The sequence below is a fragment of the Adiantum capillus-veneris genome, chromosome 22, assembly GCF_014529385.1.
Source record: "Adiantum capillus-veneris isolate H3 chromosome 22, ASM1452938v2, whole genome shotgun sequence".
Lineage (NCBI taxonomy): Eukaryota > Viridiplantae > Streptophyta > Polypodiopsida > Polypodiales > Pteridaceae > Adiantum > Adiantum capillus-veneris.
Genome location: NC_140952.1, coordinates 74,772,658 through 74,787,309, shown reverse-complemented (window position 1 = coordinate 74,787,309; position 14,652 = coordinate 74,772,658).

Here is a 14,652-nt window from a genome sequence, read left to right as displayed (position 1 = left end):
ATCTCCCTTAAACCCTCTTTCAATCTCAAAAGCCGCTACTTCCCTTTCTATTCCGGCTTCTCTTTGTGTCGGCTCTTCGACTGTGATTGTGGGTTGTGGCCATTTTTTGCTATCTGACTCTTTTACTTTGGCCTTTCCCTTTTCCCTAGATCTTTTCTCTAGAGGGTCCTCATCTTCATCTTCTAGCTCTTTGTCTCTTTGATGTGCCATAGATGCTGTGGTTGTTTTCTCCTCGGGTTTTGCTTTAGAGACTTTGACAAGTCTTCGTTGAAATCCTGAAGAAATTGTGGTTCTCTAGGAAATACCTCTTCTTCTTCTAGATCCATCTTGCCCGCTAGCCACATATTTTGCTTAGAGGTGGGTGGTAGATGATCTGCTTGGCCTAAAACATAATATGTTATTCGGTAAGTGCTTCTGGATCCCCCAAAAATGATATTTCCTTTGGCTTCTTGACATGTTTTAGAGTAGTATGGGTGTATTGGGCATGATTAACATCAGTCTATACCTCTTTCTTCCCTGCTTGTGTAAAAGAAGATGACACTACATGATTAGGGCAAGTGTAGCAAGGTGGCCTTTTTGCGGCGAAATGAACATGTTGGTGATAGAGCCGAAGTGCCCACTCCATTTCCCTCTATTGAAGATCTGCAAAGATACTGATTTGTGAGTGAAAATTGGCGTAGTTTCCAATGGGCAGTCTATCATTGTCTTTCCACCCTTGGGTAGCTTCAAGGCATCAGCCATTTTCTCTTCTATAATGTTCATATCCACTGGGGTGTTGTTAAGACGTGATATGGTGGCTTGACCATCTTCATTGATGCTATGCATCAGCTGATACGCTCTTCGGTAGTCGACGTCGCATGGTTCCAGCTGGATATAATCTATAAGTCCCAGCTTTTCCCACAGTGGTCTGTCTGTATCTTCTTTTTGAAGGGGATCGGGGAGCACCACAGATGGAGAGTGAGAGAGAGAAGGAGACAGACACACGATGTGGGTGGGGAGACTATGAAGTCGCAGCTCCCCAATCCCCTTCAATTGGTATTAGAGCGTTGGTGCGGAGGGAGCGCGTGTGTGCACAGTCACGACGACAACGGAGACGGAGCTTGTGGCCATGGAAGCTTGGAGATTAGATCTATGAGCGTGAGCTTTGTAGGAGCTTGAGAGAGAGTCGGCGTGAGGTCGCCGTTTCTCCGCCTTTTCAAAGAAGCTTTGGAAGGTTGGATTTATAGATTTGAGTGGAGCAAGGAGAAGACGTTCAGGCAGAAAACGTGGGCAACCGATTTTGCAGGTCGTTTTTAGTGCTGATTAGCAAATTTTCTGCAAATCAACAGTTTTTGACATTTTGTCCGCGTGGGAAGAAAATTTGCTAATCAACACTAAAAGCGATCTGAAAAATCGGCTGCCCACGTTTTCTGCCTGAACGTCTTCTCCTTGCTCCACTCAAATCTATACAAGACATGTTTCTTTGCGGCTGAAACCTATCTTCTGATGTAGTGCTCAGAACGAAATTTTGAGGGCATAAACAGCTTCGAAAGGGGGGTAAAACTCCAGGTCGCCTGATGGAAATGATTGAAGGGGATTGAGGAGCACCACAGATGGAGAGTGAGAGAGAGAAGGAGACACACACACGATGTGGGTGGGGAGACTGTGAAGTGGAAGCTCCCCCTATATAGTATACTCACTATACGTATAGGGTAACAATGGGCGGGCTCCCATGACCTGGACGACCGGTCAAGGCACATAGGCCTTAACCCCAACAACCTCCCACTTAAAGGCCAATGTGCCTTTAAGCAAGATCTACTAGTGTACAACTAATAGAAGGTGAGAGTTTCTCTCAACCTATGCCCACTGACTCTCGATGAGCTAGTGCATCCGGCTCTACTGATAGACAAACATCCCACTGTGGAAGCCACACAGAGCTAGCTCCAAGCTCTACAAAGAGTCTACAAGAGCTCATGCACTCCTACAAGTATCGATCCAATACCTGCAAACCTCCCCTATGCTCTATGCCGAGATCAGTCATCGAACAACTAATCAACCCTGCTGCAAATGCTCCCACTACAGCTACTATGTCGGGCCTTGAGATCGGCATCTCGTACATGAGGACACCGAACGTTGATGCAACCCTGGAAACCTCTACCACCTCCAACTTAGAACTCAACTCATGGCAATCCTGTCCCCTATCATAGAGACCATGGCACTCTGACTCCAAGCTGTGGAGTGACTCCTCGTGCCCACCACATATCACATGTGTACCAAGAGTATCCATCTGTCCTGAATCTGCATCAAGCTCTGGCATAAGCATATCAAGAAATGACTCCACAATAGCCGACATCTCAGCATCCATGTGAGTCATCTCTGTCATCACCTCTGATGACTCATCCTGCTGTGACTCACTAGAGCTATCCCGCTCTACCTCTGCATCCGTAGATGCAACCTGCACAACAAGGTCACTGCTCTGCACTCCATACAAAGCATCCTGTAACCCACAAGCAAAAGAGACTCGCCTGCTCTCTCGATGTCTACCTGGCTGCATGATCACAGAGACAACACCGTCTCTCCCGTGATCCACATGCAATGGGTAACTTGGACCACTCCTGCCACCTCTCGCAATCACTAGCAAACCCAAATGCATCACAAAATCTCGCTCCCGAAGCAAAATATAACATCCACAATCTCTAAGCTGACCAATCGAGATCAAAATCATTGTCAAATCTGGTACATAGTGCACATGTCATAACAAGTAAGATGCGCCAATCGGTAATGACAGTCTCACATCTCCTGCACCTGCTATCGCATGCACCGATCCCTCGGTCAAACGTACACTGCCAAGAATCCGGCTAGAATAGCTACAAAACCATTCACGATGCGACGTGACATGAAACATAGCATCTGCGTCTAGCAAGCACTGCGAAGGGAGTGCACTATCCACATGTATAGCTTCTCATGCATAGCTCAAGGTAAAAGTGACATCCCCGTCACTAGTATACTCCGACACTACATCTGCCTCAACTGTCAAAGCAACTGAGTCCATGGCATCACTACATACATCTTTGAGACTGCCATGTCTCCTACGATGTCACATACGACGAAAACAGCGCCGTCTAGCAAGTCCAGAATGACCACAATACCAACATGTCACCTGTTGCGGCGTACTCGTGAATGTACATGTCTCACACGAGTCGTTGATGACTCAGATCTATCATACATATCATGTAATTTGCACCAAAGTGCTCTCGAAGTAGTGTCATACATAACAAGAGCATATACAGATTCCGCAAGGTGCAAAGAGAGCGTAGATAGTGCCATCTCCTCTAGCTCCTGCAACAACTGATCCTCGTCAGACATCTTTGAAGGTCTACCTGCATCAACGCTCAATGGTCGATGCAACCCTCGCTGTGTCAGTGCATCAAGCATACAATCTCTCCATGCTGCAAAGTTTGACCCATCAAACACGCGCATCTGTGAGAGGTCACAATCTGATCGATCACCTGTCTCTGCCATGAGCACAAGTAGCAAGCTAGATAGCAAAACCACCTCACCAACAACACCTGGAAACTGTCTACAAATATGGCTAGAAACACAATCTAAAACCTGTGAGACACACTCCAAAATAGAGCTCCCGCAATGTCAATACAAGCCTCGCCTACTCTAGTATCACACTGCAATCAAACGCACTACTTACAAGATGCATTCATGACGACCATAACCATGTGCATAATCTTCACCGAATCAGCCCTGAAATTCAGCCGAAAATTACAAAATTCTCAGCCCTCTTGCATGGCCAAAAATAGTCCGTAATTCAACCCCACACTACCAACCGTAGCGCATCAAGAATCAGCCCAAAACTTCTCCAAGAAGTTATGATTTGTTCGGTCTGAAGATCACCTGCACACACGCCGTCATAGAGCATACATTTGTGAGCTAATCACCAAGCCCACACTGTGCGGTACCGATGCATACACACGCACAAATCTCCAACCTGCACAGAACACCGCACGCAAATGCTAAGTGCAACCCGCAATCTCTACCTAGATTGCATAAATGACGTGCATAAAACTCTTCGAAAAATTTTGCCAGAGTTTCAGCTGGCTATAAACCCAAATAACCATAAAGTGAACACCAAGCTCACAACAAGAGCTACCAAATGCATATCATCCACACTCACTGCATGCTCAAATCTCCACAAACCTGAGTCAAGTAAGCTCTCATGTAAATCACCTCATATGACCATACATGTCAGATACATGTGCCTCAGCCTTGAGCGGCACAAAATCTACTCAGAGAAGAATGCAGAAACTTCTGAGAGAATCCATCCAAGATCCTGGAAATCGGAAGAAACCTATCCAAGAGAGAAAACATGCTCAAACAAGCATAAAGCTCCCACATGCAGCGTACATGAAGCAACCTGCTGTCTCAGATCTCTGAGAGATCTCTACCTGCAACAAGAGTACCTGTATCCTGTGTGAGTAGCATCCACCGATGCATAACCCACGGCTCACATAGCCTCAAATGCATCAGCCCAAAGAGAATCCGTCTCTGTATTTCTCTCTGGCTCTCCTGAATCGAATCTGTGAATCTCTTACCTGTGAGAAAACGCAAGTCAAAACTCAAATCAAGTTGCCTGGCAATTGCACAACGCCGCAATGATCATAGAGACTGCAAAGGCCACAAGGCTCACTCTCGGAGCGTAGCTTCTCACGCAGCAACACTTGCTCATAGCTACACCTGTGCTAGAATGCAACCATACATGTTCTTATCTGCAACCATAACCTGCATCCAAGATGCCAAAGTGGGAGAAACTCTCAACCACTACCACCTATCAGCTAGCTCCATAATAGACTTACATCGTATATTTCTGAGATATCTTCCAGACTGTGCAGAATTAGCCCTAGCACGTGAGACGCAAAAAGTTGCAGAGCAGAAATTTCTACTTCCCCCATGGATAGAATGTCAAAAATTGTTGATTTTCCATCAAAGAGAGTGTAGATAGTGCCATCTCCTCTAGCTCCTGCCACTGATTGTCAGACATGCTTGAAGGTCTACCTGCATCACCACTCAATGGTCGATGCAACCCTCGCTGTGTCAGTGCATCAAGCATACAATCTCTCCATGCCACAAAGTCTGACCCATCAAACACGTGCATCTGTGGGACGTCACAATCTGATCGATCACTTGTCTCTACCATGAGCACAAGTAGCAAGCTAGATAGCAAAACCACCTCACCAACAACACCTGGAAACTGTCTACAAATATGGCTAGAAACACAATGTAAAACGTGTGAGACACCTCCAAAATAGAGCTCCCGCAATGTCAATACAAGCCTCGCCTGCTCTAGTATCACACTGCAATCAAACGCACTACTTACAAGACGCATTCATGACGACCATAACCATGTGCATAATCTTCACCAAATCAGCCCTGAAATTCAGCCCAAAATTACAAAATTCTCAGCCCTCTTGCATGGCCAAAAATAGTCCGTAATTTAGCCCCACACTACCAACTGTAGCGCATCAAGAATCAGCCCAAAAATTCTCCAAGAAGTTATGATTTGTTCGGTCTGAAGATCACTTGCACACACGCCGTCCTAGAGCATACATCTGTGAGCTAATCACCAAGCCTAGCTACACTGTGCGGTATCGATGCATACACATGCACACTTTTGCTAGGTCTGTGGCTTGTTTTGGAACATTTGATCTTCTACATTTTCCCCTTGATCACTTTTGAAAATTCCCATGGTAGAGTGATGTGATGGTGCTCTAACTAGTCTTTGGCTAGCCAAGTAACATTAGCCTCCTTGAAAGACTGTTCTTCTAGTTGTACGGTGGTAGCTCTGCTAGTTTGGCCTTCATGCTTTTATTTTTGGAACCCCTTGAGGTTGATGAGAGAGATCATAATATGATAACATCAAAAAATGCTTGTCAGACTTGTTCCACCCCTTACTAGCAAGTAGAAATGCTGATACGATAGTTGAAATGCAAAAAACACTGTAGCAAATTCTATCTTTGTCATGCCGAAGATGTAGGTATGTACATATGATTGCAAATTGGTGCCAAAGTGAATGTACAAGGTCTATATATGTGTTTGAGGATTGATCGAATGGGTGTCCACCTGGTCGGACATGTAGCCAGACACCACATTTGTAGTCTATTATTTTGCCGTGTAGTTCTTTCATGACAATTGTAAAGATCCATGTGAACCGGCCACTAGCCATTTAGAATGCCCTAGCTATAAATGTCAATAACCTTAATGTGAAAGGAGGCTTATCTTTAGAGAAGGAACGGAGCTCTGAAACTATACACTCAAGCTACGAAGCTGCTCCAACTTGTAATCAACTTTCTTAACAATTGGGTAATCAGTTTTCAATTCCAAAACTTGCATTGTGCCCCTCTCTCTTTGCTATTTCATTTAAGTGTAAGCATTGTCAGTTTTTTTGTGGTTTACGACTACGCATCTGTGATCCTTAATTGCATATTTGAGTGCTTACATCAATGTTTTTAGTCATTTTGACCATAGGAGAGTGTTCCTAGACCATAGGACGACCTTTTTGGACCGATCTGTTGCAATCTTATGACTTTTTTCATGATGGATCGTGATTTTGGTACCTTGTCAAATTGCAACCAAACTTGGTACGATAGTGCCCCTAGGTGTCCTAGGGGATAGTGCCCCTAGGTGTCCTAGACCTCCTCCTAAAGTTTTGTTGCATTTTGAGAGTCCGTTCGAGTGCCAAAATGGCGTGATGAGCTAGATCTGTGAGAAAGGACATAGGCAGATTTCCCTGATCATTGAGTGTTGGTTTGCTTGTTGAGTTGGTGTGTTTGCTTGTTAAGGTTCACTTCTTGAGATTGACGATCTCAAAGAGTCTAAGTGCCCCATTCGAGTCACTTCCTTGAGTATTGACATTATGTTACTGCCCAATAGCTATGCTACTGACGTCCGTCCTGGCAACTTGCTAACATTGGCACCGTTGCCGACGGGGATATGATCCTTAGATGGTGAGTGACCTAGTGCGTAGTTAGAGTGTTCTTTTTTGAAGATTTACCTTCCATTCCATTTACACTTTAGCAGTGAAGCAGCTAGACACGGGGTTTCGTGCTTGGTAGAGTCTAGAAGTCGAGGACTTGCTAGATATATTCTTGAGAGGTAAAGAGGGTTGTGAGTGAGATAGCCAAAATCATTTCATTCTTCAATTTTCTCTATGCTTTCAGAGTGCTGTTTTGTTTCCCATTTTGACTTTATTTTGTATCGTTTTGTTCGTTTTTGTTTCAAGTTTATTTTCAGTACTTAGGAGTAGGGTAAGTAGAAATTTCCACCATCAAAATTGGGCTAAAAGATTGAGGGAAACAAGGGTGAAAACCATATTTTGGTCAAAATGACGATAACTATAAAATTTTAAAAATTTGATGGTAGAGACCTCTGGATCAAGGGCATCAACAGACTCTCTAGAAGCAATCTGGAAAGTTTGGTCAGATTTTGTGGAGAAACATGGATCGGATCCATGTACCCCATAGACTAATTTTGTAGGAAAGTGACCAGTTACAATGTGCATCAATGGGATATTGCTCAGATCAAGTTTTCTTGAAAGAAAAACTCAAAAAACACATCAAAATTGGCTAAAAGGGCAAAAACAACACAATAGGCATTTTAGACACAAAATTTGGGATTTTTCAACTTTTTGGGATCCAAATTCAAAAAGGGGTGAGATTTGGCTTCTGCAGGGAATAGAGAACCAATAGAACAAAATTCATGAAAAAATGCCGTCAAACAAGGATCGTGATCCATGTACCTTTTGACATTTTGGGCCTTATATTTGACAAGTACATCTCTGATAACTAGTGGAACAACTTTGCTAAAAGGGAGCATAGAAAAAAAAAGAAAAAAGTTGATAAAAAAACCAAAATTTTGGCAGATAGCCAAAAACCGCAAGATAGACATAAAACTCAGTTTTGACTGGGAAAAAGTTGTCCAAATTCAAAAAGATTTGGGGAAGAGTATCACCATAACATGGACCAATAGATGACCAAGTTTCATCTCAAAATGAGGTCAAACATGGATCGCGATCCATGTACCTCATTAAAAATTTTGGCTGAGATTTGAACAGTAGAAAGCTGGTATCATTTGGAACAACTTTTCCAAAAGAACTATATACAAAAAGGTTGCAAAAAGTAGTCAAAAGAGCTAAAAATAGCTCATTGTCAAAATCACCACAATAGACTATAGAAGTCAATTTTGGTTGGGCAAAACAAATCCAAATCCAAAAATTCTTTGTGGAGCAAACTAAAACATCACAAGCTATCAACACAACAAAATTCAGATCCAAAAGTGGTGGAACATGGATCGGGATCCATGTACCCCTGAGAATATTTTGCACAGAAACTTTCCCAGCTTGTAGTAGAGACCATTGTGAACCAGAGTCCCCAAAGAAGCATTGTCAAAAAATTCCAAAAAACTCATCAAAAGTGCCAAAAACAATTCAAGGTGAAAACCCGAAATAAACCTGTGAATTGACCTAAAGTGATTCAAATCACATAAAAACCATATAGCTAGCATTAGGAGACTAAGGGCAAGCTGTGAGTCAAGATTCATTACCATCTGACACAGAGGTACATGGACCGCGATCCATGTTCCTCTGTCACAAATTGATACTAAATTTGAACCATAGCTAAGTACATCACAAGGAGTCTAGTGGTCTTTTCAAAACTGAATTTGGATATCAAAAACCAAACCAAAATCCTTGAACTGCCAAGTACTCTGACAAAGTGCCAGAATTGACCTAGCTTTCAATCCAAAGGTCCATGTTCAAAAAAATTGATACCATAGGCCCTACTAATCATGCTGAATCTGATGGTACCAAGAGAAGAAACGTTCTAGGGAACATATCCCCAAGCCTAGTTGTGAAAAAAATTGAGCAAATTTAGGTCAAAAGGGTGCAAAACAAGTGACATACAGAAAACCGCAGTGCAGACCTAGTGTTGGCCATTTGACATGTCAAAACAAGTCCAAATCCAAAAAGATTTGAGATTTAGCTTGTGGACACAGTCAGGAACAAACTCCTAAGAGTTCAAGTCCAAATGTGGTTGAACATGGATCGCGATCCATGTACCTCAACCTCAGAATTTGATGAAAATTTGTATAGAGCTTGTATATGACCTTGTCTACATACTATCAAAATTTGGAGAAAAAAATTTGACAACGGAACATGGATCGCAATCCATGTACCTTAGCATAGTGGGGGTATTTGACTTGGTGACCTTGTAAACATACTTGAGGAAATTCCAAATCTCAAGTTTGAGCTAAAAATACCTTTGGGAGGCCAAGATACAAGCCAATGTTCCCGTGTTCTGGTCCTGAGACTGTTTTGAGTGTTGTTTCAAGTGCAGTTCACTAAAAGTGCTCTAACTTTTGATAGTCAACTCCAAATTCAGTCAGGTATAGCCAGGAAGAAAGCTTGCAGGCAATATGAGCCGAATTTTCCAGGTTTTCTAAATCCAAAATTTTAGGGTACCCAGAACTATTTTTGAGAGACCTTACCAGGGGAAAAAAGGGATAAGTTGCACTAAGCCAAAGTGGGGTTGTCAACAAGGACTATCTTGAGAGTTTTGAGTGAGTCTTGAACATGATAAATCATCCACCACCAGGGTTTTCTACTCCACCCAGAGACATGAAACATGCAAGAAGTGTTGCAATGCCCTGAGAATTGAGGCCAAGAAATGTTAGGACCCTTACCTTGCATATCTTCAATCAAATTGTATGGATCCATCCCATGACCAAGTGGAAAGTCTTGGAGATTGATCCTTCTTCTTCACTCTGGTTGATCTTCATGCACCTTTTCTTTACCACGATCTCGTTTTACCACATTTGCTTCTATGACCCCATCATTCTTTTGATATGGATGAACTACCTATACTACATGTGCACTAGGATTTGGTAGAGGTGGGATAGTCTCTCCTCCATTGGTGGTAGGTGGTGGTGATTGCACATCGGCAGCCATTGGTCATGTGTTCCTTCATTGCAGTAAGAGTGGTTGTTGTGGTGGTCATTTGCATTTATCAACAGATAGTTTGTGATTGGCCTCCCTGGCTCTCCTCTTGGATTAGGGCAATTGTATATGCCATGTCCTCTTTCTCCACAATTCTAGCACTCTAGCAACGGCCTAGGTCTAGGCTCTTGCTCCATTGGGTGTTGAGATGGCCTTCTTGGTACTACACCTTGTGCAAAATGAATAAAAAAATTGTTAATTGACTCCTTGAGCCTCTTGATTACCTCTGATGTAACTTTTAGAACTTCACGATGGTTGGACCTTTGTCTGGCCTCCATTGTTGGGTTTTCTTCATTACTACCACAATTCAGTACACACTTCATTTTATGAAACTTTTAAGTAGCTCTTTGCTTAGCTTCAGTAAAGTTTGCCAGTTCACCTACCATCACCTTAGTTTTAAAGTTGGAAATAGTCCAGAAATGAACCTTTCATTTTTCAAAGACTCAGCACCATTCCCAAGGTTACGAAGGTTTCTTAGCCAAAGACTCCATAGGTGCAAAAATTCCTTTTTATATGCATGATAATCGTCAAACGACTTTTGTTTCAAAATGACAATTTTTTGCCACCATTTTTGGGTGATTTTGGGATGAAAGTAGTGGACTAAAAACCTTTGTACAACTTGTTAAAAATTACCTCTAACTTCCTCACGTAGGGATTGAAACCAAGCACATGCATCTTTTCTAAGGACTACTTTAAACATACCCAATCTCCCTTGAACTATAACTTGATGATTAATATGCAACACCATGTGAAAGTTTGCAAGAACAACTGAGAATCCTCATCAGGCTCTCCAAAGAAAAGAGGGTATCCTGGCATTTGTTGTTGACGCTCCATTTGCAAACAAATTGATTACAACAAGGATAAATGCAAGAGATTCACAACCAATCACCAACAAATGATGAAGTCAAGAAATACCACTCTAAGTTCTCATCTTGGGCTATCCAAGAATCAATAAGGTCATGATTTGTTTGATCAAAATAGAATGGAACCCTATTAATTAGCCCTAATAAAGGTTGAAATTTCTCAAAACTCAATCGATAGATGTACATCTCTAGAGCCTCCTCTTCATGGTCGCAATAGGTTGCAACATCCAAGTGATATATTGGACTTGCTTGACAATTCTCAAAGCACACACAATTTGAATGAAAAAAAGATCCTTTTGTTTGTTGAAAGCAGTGAGAAGGTAGCAATTGAGTAGCAACTTGTTGTCTTCAATCTTTGCCCACTCTGAGTGTGGAAACCTTCTCACAATTTCATACAACACATCTTCTTCGAGCCCAATCAATTTTGCAAGATTAAATGGTCCACCTTTAGCTTTAGGAATCCTGAACAAAACCTCCTTTAAATTAGCCAAAAATAGTCTTACAGAGTATTGATCAATAGTGTGTCAATAAAGGTAGAAAAAGATGAGAGTTTAAAACAAGTCGTTATGTTCTCTACACCCTCTCCATAGAGGCAAGCTCTATATAGCTCACTATCTTGCTCGTTGATAGTAAAAGGAAGATGATTAATGAGCCAAAGATGAGAAGAAAACTCTCCAAATGTGAGCCGATGAAGTGTGAAGTTCGATCATGGTTCCCCTCTAGAGTCTTCCTTAATGTCCAAGTATACATGCCAAACACCAAAACACACGCTTTTGACCAATCATAGGGTACACACAAGTTGAATGAAATCACGGTCCTCTCTAAAACCAATTAATACAAGTAGGGTTGAATCGACATGCAAAAGACTTCTGTCTACTCTTACCACCTTCTTGTTGTGAGGGAGTCACCCTATCACTTACCTCTGCAAGTCTTTGGGTAACTGAGTTTTACCAAGCACCGAGCGAACTTTATCGAGAAAACAAAAAAACCGAGCGATATCTAGACGTCAGAGAGAGAGAGAGAGAGAGAGAGAGAGAGAGAGAGAGAGAGAGAGAGAGAGAGAGAGAGAGAGAGAGAGAGAGAGACCACATAGAGTAAAACTTTGGTGAACACTAACATCATTTATGCACAAAAAAGTAATTCTAACATTTTGTTTCATCAAATACAAAACATGATACTTTTGCATGAACCACTCATCATGATATCACAAGAGAAGGAATTATTTGTTGCCATTCTCAAGTCATTAGCAATACTATAATGAACACTAATATCATTTTTGAACAACAAATTAATTATAACATTTGGTTTCATCAAGTACAAAATATGATACTTTAGCATAAATTACACTCATCATCGATGAAGGCATGTCTTTTATGTGGTTTGTCACAGGTTTGAACATTGTATCATGGATCTCGCACCATCCTTTTCAGCCTTAGCCTACATGTACACTAGCAAGGCACTTCAATTAAGCAAAAATCAACACATCAAAGAAAATGAATGAACTTTGAATAATGCAAAAACAGATTTTGCAAAATCATTTAAAACCCATCAATAGCCAACTAACTATTGTCAAATATTGCCATGCGCATACATAGCTTGAAAAAGCAAAATCCAAGTAAGGAGATGATCAAACGGGTTCCCAACGGGAGGTCTGTTCTCCTCATCCACCACATCTGCAGAAGTTGAGGCCTCCTCTCTATCTTGCCCTCTAGACTGGGGATGAAGAAGAGGTGACACATATGTCGAGATCATAGCGTCATCACTATCCAATGCTGCACAAGCACGTCTTGAAGAGAGACATGCTTTGAGAACAGGAGCAATCCCATGACCAAACTCCAAACAAAATCCCTTCGGCTCTACTCATCTTCTCAATCTAATGAAGAGTATCATCTACCATATAGAAATATGATTTTAAAGAAATGTATATAAAGCAACAATAAGGTTTGCTTAATATATAAGATTTTGATACCTGCAATAGATCCCAAAACAACAAGCCATCCAAAATCTGCCAATGTATTGTGCGTCAAATGAATGGCGGCTCTCACGTGCTCCTCAGTGCAAGTATCCCATGTAGGTTGTGAGGGTGTAGAATGTAGGACACCTCCAAAAGGCAAGTCAAGAAACAAAAAATCAGTAGCCCATGGAATGAGCCTACCATCTCTCCTGTATCCACCAACATCTGTAGACCGGACTCGGACCATATGCTTGTGTGGAGGCATCCATATCAATGACTACACACCAGAACAAAACTCACGTGCAATGGTAATATAATCCTTGATATAGGTAAACATCTATGATCTCTCGGTGCCTATAGAACAGACTGCTCTCTAGGGAAAACAATCGCATCGGATGATGCAAGCTCTGTGTACCAATAGCATCTGTCAATTATAAACAATGAGATCACCAAACCATGGGTTCATTTTCATACCATAGTGCAATAAAAAAACAATTACAAGATTAGCAATCCTTTGTGAGTTAAGAAAACTATATTTTTTATGGACACACCTATCATGTCAAGCTCCTCCTCTATCTCATGTTGCTTCCCCTTATGTTGTGGTAGAGAAGCTATTAAGGAACACATGTCATAAGATTAATTAACCTTTTCTCTTATGCTCACACATGTCATTTCTGTTGCAATGATTGTCTTGTGTTGCTTCCCTTTATCTTTAAGGAGCAAAGCTATCAAGAATACATTAATCATGTTCAATAGCAATGCACAAAATTCAATAAAGACTGTGTTGTATCTCAAAAAAACATAGACAAAGTCATTAAAGAGACTCACATGCATGAATGGATCTATTATCATGTATGGTCTCCCTCCTTGCATCCGCATCAGATGTGTCAATAGTTGTAGAGGGATTTGATGTACTATATGCATCATGGATCTCTCTCTCATGAACCGACACATAATTTTGATCCATGTCTATACACCAAGGATAGTGATCTAGATCCCATTGTGTTCAATGATGCATAGTGGGGGGATACATGCTATCCTCACTATCAACACGGACCCATGATCGAGCAAGCAAAGGAATGACTAGAATGTGTTGTTTCCCCAACAAATGATAGAAGTATCTAACATACAATATTATAGAAAACTTTTAGATTGTCACAATGAAACCCACAAAATACAAAATAAATTTACATTTTAGTGACCACTACCTATATAGCAGTCTTTGTGCAGCCATTCAATAGTAGGCGATCTTCTTAAGGGATTGCCACTTAGCATCACTATTTCTTCCCTCCAAAGACACCTCTAATGGAAACATGAATTTACGAGCCTCTACTATCATCTCTCCATAGTAGAGCTCCAATGTAGCTGCTCGAGAAATTGTGATTCCATCTGGCACATCACATAGTCAAGCAAAAGTATCTCAGCACCATCAAGCACTCTTTGTATAGGACCCTCTCTTTTCAACCAAATATAGCAAGCAAGTGATATAATTTACAAAAATATAAATTATAAAAGAAGAAACTAAAGATAGAAACCCAAACTCTTGTTACCTACCTACGGAATCTATAGTCACCTTGAGTCAATATGTAAGCCACTCGTGTAATCTTGCTAGACTCCAGCAATGATAACCATAAGATATTATTTTTCATTTTTGCATCATGAAGAGAAATTAAATTAAGCTTCTCTAATGTTTCGCAACTCTCTTGGCTCCATTTCAAACTCATTACTTTATCAAACCACTCTTTACCATGTCGAGGATCAACAATATTCAAAATCTGTCACATAATTTTATTAAAAAA